Source organism: Natrix helvetica, assembly GCF_964273705.1.
Source record: "Natrix helvetica genome assembly, chromosome: Z".
NCBI lineage: Eukaryota > Metazoa > Chordata > Lepidosauria > Squamata > Natricidae > Natrix > Natrix helvetica.
The window spans coordinates 40,662,745-40,672,666 of NC_138554.1; positions in this window are offsets into that span (position 1 = coordinate 40,662,745).

The following is a 9,922-nucleotide window of genomic DNA, read 5'->3' on the forward strand; positions in this document are numbered from 1 at the left end:
CAACATTTTGGTTGATAAGTAAGAGCGTTAAGTGAGTTTCATCACATTTTACAAGTTGGCCATGCCTATCCAGTCACATGACTGCCAAGCCACTCCCACTCAGTTACATGGCTGGCAAGCCAGTCCCACCCAGTCACATGGCTGGCAAGCCACCCCCACAAAGCAGGCCACACCTACAGAAGAGGTTCTAAAAAAATTTGAAACCCACCACTGGGATAGAGGTACCAGAAGGTTCAGCTGCCTTGTGGCCCTGAACATTCGGATGCCTTTCAAGTTCACCTCCTGCTTAGGAATAGTAGGTACTTCCCAGTCTATATTCAAGTAACCAGACATCAGCAAACTTTTCAGAAAGTGATCACCATTACACAATTTTGCCCATATGGCTAACACCCACATTTTTTTTTAATAAAATACATTTTTTAAAATGATTGAGATCTCAATAAAACCTTTAAAATTTGGCTACTTTTTTAACATGATAAAGTTGATATAATTTTAGCAAATTAAAATTATTTGATTCAGATAACTGGATCCTAGGGGTATGCAAAATGTCCAAAATATATTTCAACATTTGAAAGTATGCTTGGGTTTGGATGGTCCATGCTCAAACCAATACATTTGTTTCAACATTTTAGTCCAGGGCTGTAATATAGTATTGGGTCAGGGAAAACAGGGAAAACTCAAGAACCAGGAGAGTGTGGAAAGTGTAGTCATGTGGAAATTGTGAGGGGCAGCCTGGCAGAATATGCCTGGTCAGGGAATGTCAATTTCATATTCTATGAGGGGATATTATTATGCTAAAGTGGAAGCTTCTGATAACAGGACTGGGGGCATATAAACAGAATCAGAGAGAACTTGGTAGAATTTAAGAGCCACAAGCAATTTTCATCTTGCACATCTCCCTTTATTTGCTTCCAGATTTGTGTTGCAAATAAAAACAGTGAGATATTTTTGTAAACAAAGGGTGAAATCATCATGGGTATAATTTTCCAATACTTAATACTGAACTGGCATGACACAATAATAAGCAGCCACTTTTGGGAGCTGTGATTTTCTGCATCTTATCACAGATTGCTCATGATTCTGGTTTCTGTACTCAGGAACTGTCACAGCGTGCCAAGAGGAGTCATAGATTTTTCTTTTGACTAAGTCATATATTGATTCTTACGATCGCATATGCAGAATTGGCTGGGCACAGGAAGGAATTGCACTGGCTAGTTCCAAAAATGTTCATTTGGTGCTTGGATTGTTTGGCATAAAAACAGGTAGTAATTGGCCTAGCCTCCTTTAAAAGGATGAGTTGATAAGAGAATTTGGAACTTGCTGATGAAGCTCATAATGGAAAAAAAATCATTTTCTAAAGGTCATTAATCATGAAACCACAGGGAATGTTTGCTTTCCTAATATTGGTAAATAGCAACTATGAAAGTTTTCTTTCTGTATCTGAAAGAAAGGCAAGTTACAGAAGCATAGAGAGGTCATATCTTCCTTCAGCTTGGTGCCTCATGACAACTTCATTGCTTATTGAAATACTTTGCTATTTTTCTAATTTAAAACAAACGAACTTTCTTCCCAATCTGAGTTACCACCAGGGGGATAACGAAGGTCTCTTATCTAAATACTCAGTGGCTTGTGAGATCAGTTTTCTAGATCCTATCTGCCACCTGCAGCAATGAAGGGAAGTGCAGGCACTATTATTCATGATAAATAGGGTACTTGAAGGAGGGCAAACGTCTTAAGGATTTTGCCTAACATTCATCCCTTTAACAATATAAACTAATGTGGGAAAGTTTAAAGATGATTGCTTGAAATCAATAATATTGTTCTATATTGGGCGATGCTTTTCACCACCATTTTCATCTTGCCTAGAGGAATAGTTAGACTGTATTGCTAAAGAAACTCATTTCTTTTCCTTCCCAGCGATGCTTCCCTGAACTTCTAAGACCTGCATTATAAAATGTTTAAAAAGCCCCCTGTTTTAATTAAGCAGTAGTCCCCGAGAGCTGCGCCAGGCAAACTCCTTTGAGTTTCCTAGCATGGGAAGAGGGCGGGCAGTTAACATAAGGCTGCCTTGGAAGCTCATAGACTGAGGTCTCCATGGAGCAAACTTTACACATGAAAGCGCGTCTCCACCAGCTGTCAAAACCAGGCTCCATCTGCTCTGTGCTTTTGGCCTCTCGCCCTTCCAGATGGGACCTTGATCTTCTTTCCTTGGTGGTGCTGGCAAATATGCACTTTCCTCTCTGGTCCCCATCTTTTCCAATTTCTCTTCAGCCTTCAACTGATGGTTACATTGATCTTTTTGGATGGGCTTGTTCTCTGCCACCCCCTTCCCTCCCCTCTTTCTTTCCAAAATTAGACCTTTTGCAATATTGGAACATTGGGCCGGGAGGCATTATTGTAATCCTGTTCCTTATTTTCCTAAAAGTCAACCAGAGGTGGGGGAAAGGCAATTTCTTTCTTTAGTGAATTCTGCAAATAGTGGCTTCCTTGGAGTGGATGTAAAAGCAACCCACTTTTTATATAAAATTATAAAAACAATTGGAGGAGAGAGATAGCTCTTGTCATGCCCAGCCTGTGTGGTGTTTTTTTTTTAAAAAAAACTTGTATGCTGGCAAATTCCAATAACGGATACAAAAGACATTTGTTATTCTTTTTAAAAATTTGTAACAGAAGTGATCAAACACATATAGACAAAACAGAAGTGATCAAACATATAAAAAGCATCTGTTGGGAGAGAACACAATCATGCCAGGGAGCTTTTATTTCTAATAAATCCAATAGTACAGCCTGCTGTTCGGCCCCACAACAATCCTGTGAAGGCGGTTCAGTAGAGAAGAGGGCAGGAGCAACTACAGGTCCTTGACTCATGACTACAATTGAGTTCAAAACCTCTGTTGCTAAGCAAGACATTTGTTAAGTGAACTTTGCCCCGTTTTATGACTTCATGCAACAGTTAAGAGAATCACTGTAGTTGCAAAGTTAGCAATGTGGTTGTTGAGTGAATCGGGCTTCCCCATTGACTTTGTTGTCAGAAGTTCGCAAAAGGTGATCACATGACCCCGGCATGCTGCAAAAAAATCATAAATATGAGTCAGTTGCAAGCACCTGCCTTTTTGATCACAGGATGGTGGGGATGCTGCAATGATCATAAGCGTGGTAAACATAAGCCATCTTTTTCAGGACTGATGTAACTTTAAATGGTCACTAAATGAACTGTTCTAAGTTGAGGATTACCTCTATCTCCTCCACCAGAGAAGGGCTTAAGGAGGGTCTGAGTGGGTAAATGATAGTGAACCTGCAGCTGGACTGTCCTCATTGTAAGGTCACTCAATAGTTGGATACGAAAGAAAGCCATCTAAGAGAGTATGAATTGATTACCCAACTAATCAAATTCCTGAAGCTGTATTTGTAGCTTTACATGGCCATTTAGGAAAGCAAAGATAAATAATACAGGGTCTACCAAAAGTCAAGCCCCCATATAGATAATGCCTTACATACATTACCTTAAATGCTTGAATGGGTTATTTCTTCTAAACACTTTCCTATTCATGTGACACAAAATCTTTCAACTTACAGCCACAATTGGGACCAGAATTTCAGTTACTTAAGCAAGGTCATTATTAAGTGAGTCATGCCTGATTTTATGACCTTTCTTTTTTCTTTTTTTTGCTAAAGTGGTTTAAGATCACTGTAGATCACTGCAGTTGTAAGTGAATCTTGTGGTTGTTAAGCCAATCCAGTTTTCCCATTGACTTCGTTTGTTGGAAGCTGACTAAAAAAATTACAGATGGTGATTGCATAACTCCAGGCACTGTTGTAAAAACGTGCCTGTTTCCCAGCGCCCAAAATTGGGGGTGCTGCAACAGTAGTTAAGTATAGGGGACTGGTTGTAAATCACTTTTTTTAGTGACATTGTAACTTTGAACGTTCGCTAAGCAAATGGTTGTAAATCAAGGTCTACCTATAAATCATTATAATTGGCCTATAGGGCCTGGCTTTTGGTATACCCTATATCAGCGATGGCGAACCTTTATTGGCTCGCGTGCCATAAGTGGGGGGAGCGCAGGGGGGGTCGTGTGTGCAGGCTTGCCGCACCCATAATGCAATGTGCGATCTCCCAGTGCGCATGCTTGTACTACAGGCGCTCCCCCTCCATTTTTTGCATGCTTTTTTTGCCCTCCCCAGGCTCCAGAGGCTTTATAGGAGCCTGGGGAGGGCGGAAACAGCATCCCCCGCCCCTCCGGAGGCTTCAGGGACCTTTAGGACGCTTCCCTGAAGCCTCCGGAGCAGTCAAAACGACCCTCCGAGTAAACCGGAAGTCCATTCCTGAAGTTCCGGTTTGCCCGTAGGGCCAGTTTTTTGCGCTCCGGAGGCTTCAGGGAAGCTCATGAAGCCTCTGGAGGGCCTCCAGGGGGGCGGGGGAGGTTCTTTTCGCCCTCCCCAGGCTCCTATAAAGCCTCTGGAGCCTGGGGAGGGTGAAAAATGCTTTAAAAAAGGGTGAACTCAGCGCCTTGCGTGCCCTGACAAATGGCTCCGCGTGCCACCTGTGGCATGCGTGCCATAGGTTCGCCATCACTGCCCTATATATTTCTTCTCCTCAAGCTCCCTTGTACAGAAGTACAAGCTCCCGTCCTTAATTTTTCTTAATTAGGATTACTTTCCTTTCTTGTGTTGATTTTCAGCTGTCCAAACATTTTTGCTAGAAATTATGCCACTGATCCTTGCACTAAGAACTGAATCCAATCTACTAGCTGACTCTGCACAACATGGTTATAGGCTAGACCAGTGATAGAGAACCTTTTCAGCACCAAGTGCCCACAGAGGAACATCCATGCGTCAGAGCACTGGAAACCCGAAGACCAGCTGGCTGGCACGTGCATGCCTAGTTTTTGGCTGTTTTTCAGGCCATTTTTCGAGCCCGAAAAATGCCCCCAAAACGGCCAAAAAATGGTCCAAAAATGGCTGGAAAATGGCCTGTTTTGGGGGACCATTTTCAGGCTGTTTTCTGGTGCTCCAGCTCCTGCAAAGACCAGCTGGTCGGTGTGCATGTGCGTGCCGGAAACCAGAAGAGCATCTGGCGATGGTCATTCCCGCAGAGAGGGCTCCGCGTGCCACCTCTGGCACGCATGTCATAGGTTCGCCATCACAGGGCTAGACTATATGGCTGTACCTGTTGCTTGTCTTTTACTGCATACTGAACTGTGTGTTAGCCACAATGTCTGATTTTGCATGACATGTTGGTCTAAAATGCAGTTGGTTAGTTTGTGGTTCAGCGTGTCATGCAAATAGCGTCATCCTTTTCTTAGCAAGGCTACAGTGGGTATACTTGCAAAAAGAAAACACATTTAAATTCAAAATTGTCTAGCTGAAGTGATTTTAAAAACCTGTCTGTTGTTGTTTTGTGATAAATGTCCTAAGTGTCCTTTTTAAATTTAGAATATTAGAAATAAAAACTCACTGATAAATTTGATCTAATTATTTATTTCTCATCTCTGATTTCAGCCATAAGAGCAGCGATGGATTTTCACTGACTTCCCAAGGAGGGGCAGAGGGAATTCAAAAGAGTAGGATTGGGTATTTTATGTAGTTATTATTGAAACACTCAGTTTATAGCAAAAATCCAAGGAAAGTCAAACCAAACCCAAATATATACGGTGATGCTTAATTGTTTCTGAATCCCTTTGAATGTCCAATATTTGTACATAAGTCTAGTCAAGAATGTGATTTATTCTCTTCACAAGTCTTAAAACTAGGTATAGAGAATTTCTTTTTTAAAAAATGAATAAAGAACTTTATATTCTTTCATTTATTGAAGAAGAAAATTATTTCAAACTACATATTTTTTACTGAAAAAGGTATGCGAACTCTCCAGGTTTATCAGTGCGCTTGAAGGGGAAATTTAGACTCAGGGGTTTCAATCAATCAGGTATGAATACGAGAGGTCCTGCTTTATTTAAAAAAACAGAATTTGGGATATTCACAATCAAAGGCTGATCTTCATACCTTAGGTATGTGAATGTGTGTTATGGCTCAAAAAGAGCGTATTTCTGGGGACCTCCAATTCCCTCCTCCCCCCAAAATATAAGCTGATGATGCTCAGCGGGCTGGAAAAAGTTACAAACCTATTTCCAAAGAGTTTGCATTTCATCAATCAATTCTCAACCCTACTGCTACTCTCCCTGAGGGTGTGGTTGACCAATCAAGGCCATACAAGTGTGAGGCATGTAATACTGTCATGACCAAAGAATGATAATAGCTGAAAAAAGTTAATGTTTTGGAATGGGCAAATCAAAGTCCTGGTCTTAATCCTATAGAAATGGTGTAAGAAGACATGAAGCAAGCAGTTCATGTGAGAAATTAATAACAATGATTTTGAAGGCTCACATACTTTTGCCACGTACGAATATGTAGCTTTGGATCATTTCCCTCAATACATGAACAAGTATGTCTTTGATTCACTTATTTAATGAGGTTCACTTTATCTAGTTTTAGAGTTTGTGTGGAGAACATATCATTTTAATGTCATATTTTTGCAGAAACATTGAAAATCCAAAAGGGTTCACAAATTTTAAGCATCACGCAAGTTAGTTATTACAAATTTTCTTCATTGCTTTTACATGACTCTGGAATAGCCAGAAGAATTATAGCAGCTCCAGCAAAGCCATCAGACAACTATTAGGCATATTCTCATTTAGAAGAATGAGCTGAAGGTCATCCCATGAGGAAGGGTTGGCTATCCACATTGTGAAGTAAGTGATAAGTGGTTTTAGCCCTGAGGTGATCCGACTGGCTTTGCCTCAAAGAAGCAAATGGTGTGTCCTTTAATCAGTTCAGGCCAGTGTTATGGAAGAAGGCTGCTCTCAAGCTGTTCTCCTACTGCTGGACAAAGCCCTTCCTATCTTGGAGGATTCAGGATTGCTTATATCATGCCAAGAAGTCTCTGAGGCTGGAGAACTGTGCCATAGAGAGCCTGCAATTTGTTTCATGCTGCTTGCCTTCTCCCAACTGTTGGTACAAAAGAGATTAAGAAACCCAATACTGTGGGCTGAAGAATACCAGCCTAAAGCTTCTAGCAATCATCATCATCAACAACATGATCATCATCTCCTCCTCCTCCTCCTGTCTCAACCATTTTTAATTGATATTGTAGCAATTTTCCAGGCTTCATGACTGAGTAGATTGGTTAGAGAGGCTTTTTAATAGACAGTCCACCAGGTGAAATAATAATAACAATAATGTTGTTTGAAGAGAAATAATGAAATGTAGATGGGTGCTTTTTTTTTAAAGTCTTGTGAATAGAGTTGAAATGCAATTAACACAAACACCTAGACAAGAACTAACATAACTGGAGGAGATGACAAGAAAATTGTTTTGTATAAAAACTATTTTTTAACAATAAATTGAACCTTGACTACACAGGATCATGCTGCCTGGCCTTTCCCTTGCATTGATCAAGAGCCAATTCAAAGGCAGTGTTGGCATATTTTGTTAAGTTTTTCGAATCTGGTATCCAGGTATCTTGCCAGGAATACATAATCATTTTTTCTGCAGCTGTTCAGTCACAATATGTCCAGACCTCTTTATAAATACCAGGAATTGCATTGCCAAAAGAAAATATGCTCTTCTTGTATAATCCTCTAGAAAGTGTCTTGTTCAGTATCCCCCCTCATGAGGCACATGGAGTACAGAGCAGATGGACTCCTTCTTGGTGGTGTCTCCCACTTATGGAATACCTTACCAAAGGCAGCAGATGGCTCCAAGCCCTTTTCTAAGAGAGTTAAAAATGTATTATACCAGAGAGGTTTTGGGTGGTTTTTATAGGTCATTTGCTTTTAATCTAACAATTGTTTTAATCAGGGGTCCCCAAACGCTCCACCTCATTGACCTAGTAATGAAATGTAAGGTTGTTCATTGATTTCCTAAATATTTATTATATGACAAAAATGTAATAAATAATAGTAGCACCCAGACTTATATACCGCTTATGTCACAATGCTTTACAGCCCTCTCTAAACAGTTGACAGAGTCAGAATATTGCCCCCAATCTAGATCCTCATTTTACTGACCTCGGAAGGCTGAGTCAACCTTGAGCTGCCAAACACCATAAGTACTGCATTCTAAATACCAGTTTAACTAATAGTACTACAAATAAGAATAATCTGAAGCATCCCTTGAACACCATCAGGACTGGCAACACCAGTTATTTGCAAAAAGCAGCTTTTTCCATTGTAGAACAATATCTTTAATATTATTAAACAATAGTACCAACCTATCCCAAGTCCTCAGGAAGAGCTCCATAGGTATAGGCAGAGATAAAAATGCCAAGTCCAGCCTAAACATCTGGCTGTGTGACAAGTTATAATAATAAAAAGAATGGATAATCCCATTGACCCTTGGTGTCAATATTGGCAAACCCTGCTTTAAATATTACATTTTGGAATTCTTGCAAATTCAGATTCTACTACTGTGCTGCTAAATAAATTAATATCTTCCACATTTGGACATTAATATCTTTAAACTGCAACTACCTTGCAAAATCCTCTTAAATCTCAGTAACAAATCCAATAAATAAGGAATTACCTGGACATGACCAAGATAGACATCTTTTATTGCATCTCCATCCTATGAAGCATGACAGCATAATCCCCTGCAAAGAGAAGAGCTGCTAAATCTGGAACAGCCCTTAGCCAGTGCTATAGAAGATTCCTTTCACTCTTCCCAGTACTTACCAAAGAAAATCCCATGTTGAACAGCTTCAGCATGTGCTGCTAGACTCTCAGTGGCTCATTTGGTAAGCAGCTGGGAAAGGCGTGCTATGTGAAAGGATCTTTCATGCACCATTTGACTCCCAGTCAGTCAATTATTTCCCAGAGGTTGGAAGAAAAAGAGCATGGCACATTCATCAACTTGGAAAATACATCAGCCAGCATTTCACTGAGCTCTTCAGGAGAAAGCTGGGAAGAGCTTCCCTTCACCAAAAAGAACATGAGGTGTTCACTATAAGATGCCGAACTAATGTCGCAACTATGGGTAGTTTCAAACTGTAAAGCTCCCTATCCATCTAGCTACAGCCTAGTATCCTGCTTCTTGTTCCAAACACTGACTCACACACAATTGCAATGGTAGTCCCAAAGGTGCTTTTTCAAGAGGCAAGTGGACTTCCTGGTTTTTCTTTGAAGACATTTCGCTTGGATGAGAAGCAAAACATCTTCCCCCCCCCCAAAAAAAAAAAAAAACCCGGAAAGTCCAGTTGCCACTTGAAAAAGCACCTTTGGGACAACCATGACCTGAATGACTGAGAATCTCCATAGACAACACTATGGCCCAATTAAAAGTTCACAGTTTAGTCAAGGTCAAAGAGATAACAATGGTCAGAGCGTGCAAACCTAAACAGTATCTTGACAGATACTTGCATGAATAACTGAACTGCATAGAATAGCTCAAAATCAGTCCAAAGTTCCAAGATCAGGTTAGGCATGTCAGCCATTCCAAACAGAGTTTCACAGGCGGAACCCATACATATATGCAAGAGCTGAAGATCAACAATTGTTTCCATCAAAGGAATGTAGATCAGGGCTACCTCTTAAATCAGACTTCAATCAGTTGTTGCTGATCAAGAAACGCACTGCCTTGTTTGACAAGAAACAAATATTCGTAAAACATCTTCATCGAATATTCATAATATAATTCATAGGATAGCTCTGTTCTCTTCTCTACTCAATGGGTGTGGGAGCTGGTAGGCTTTATATCATCCAGATCTGACTGCTCCAACTGTCCAGGTATTGTCTGTTTTTGGTCAACTTCATGTGATTCTTGGTTTGATAATTCCTATAGCTCTCATTCCGGCAGCTTCTTCAGGTTCAGAGTCTGAGGACTGGCACTGGGCTATGACCCCTGGCCTCCTTAGTTAGGGAGATAACAG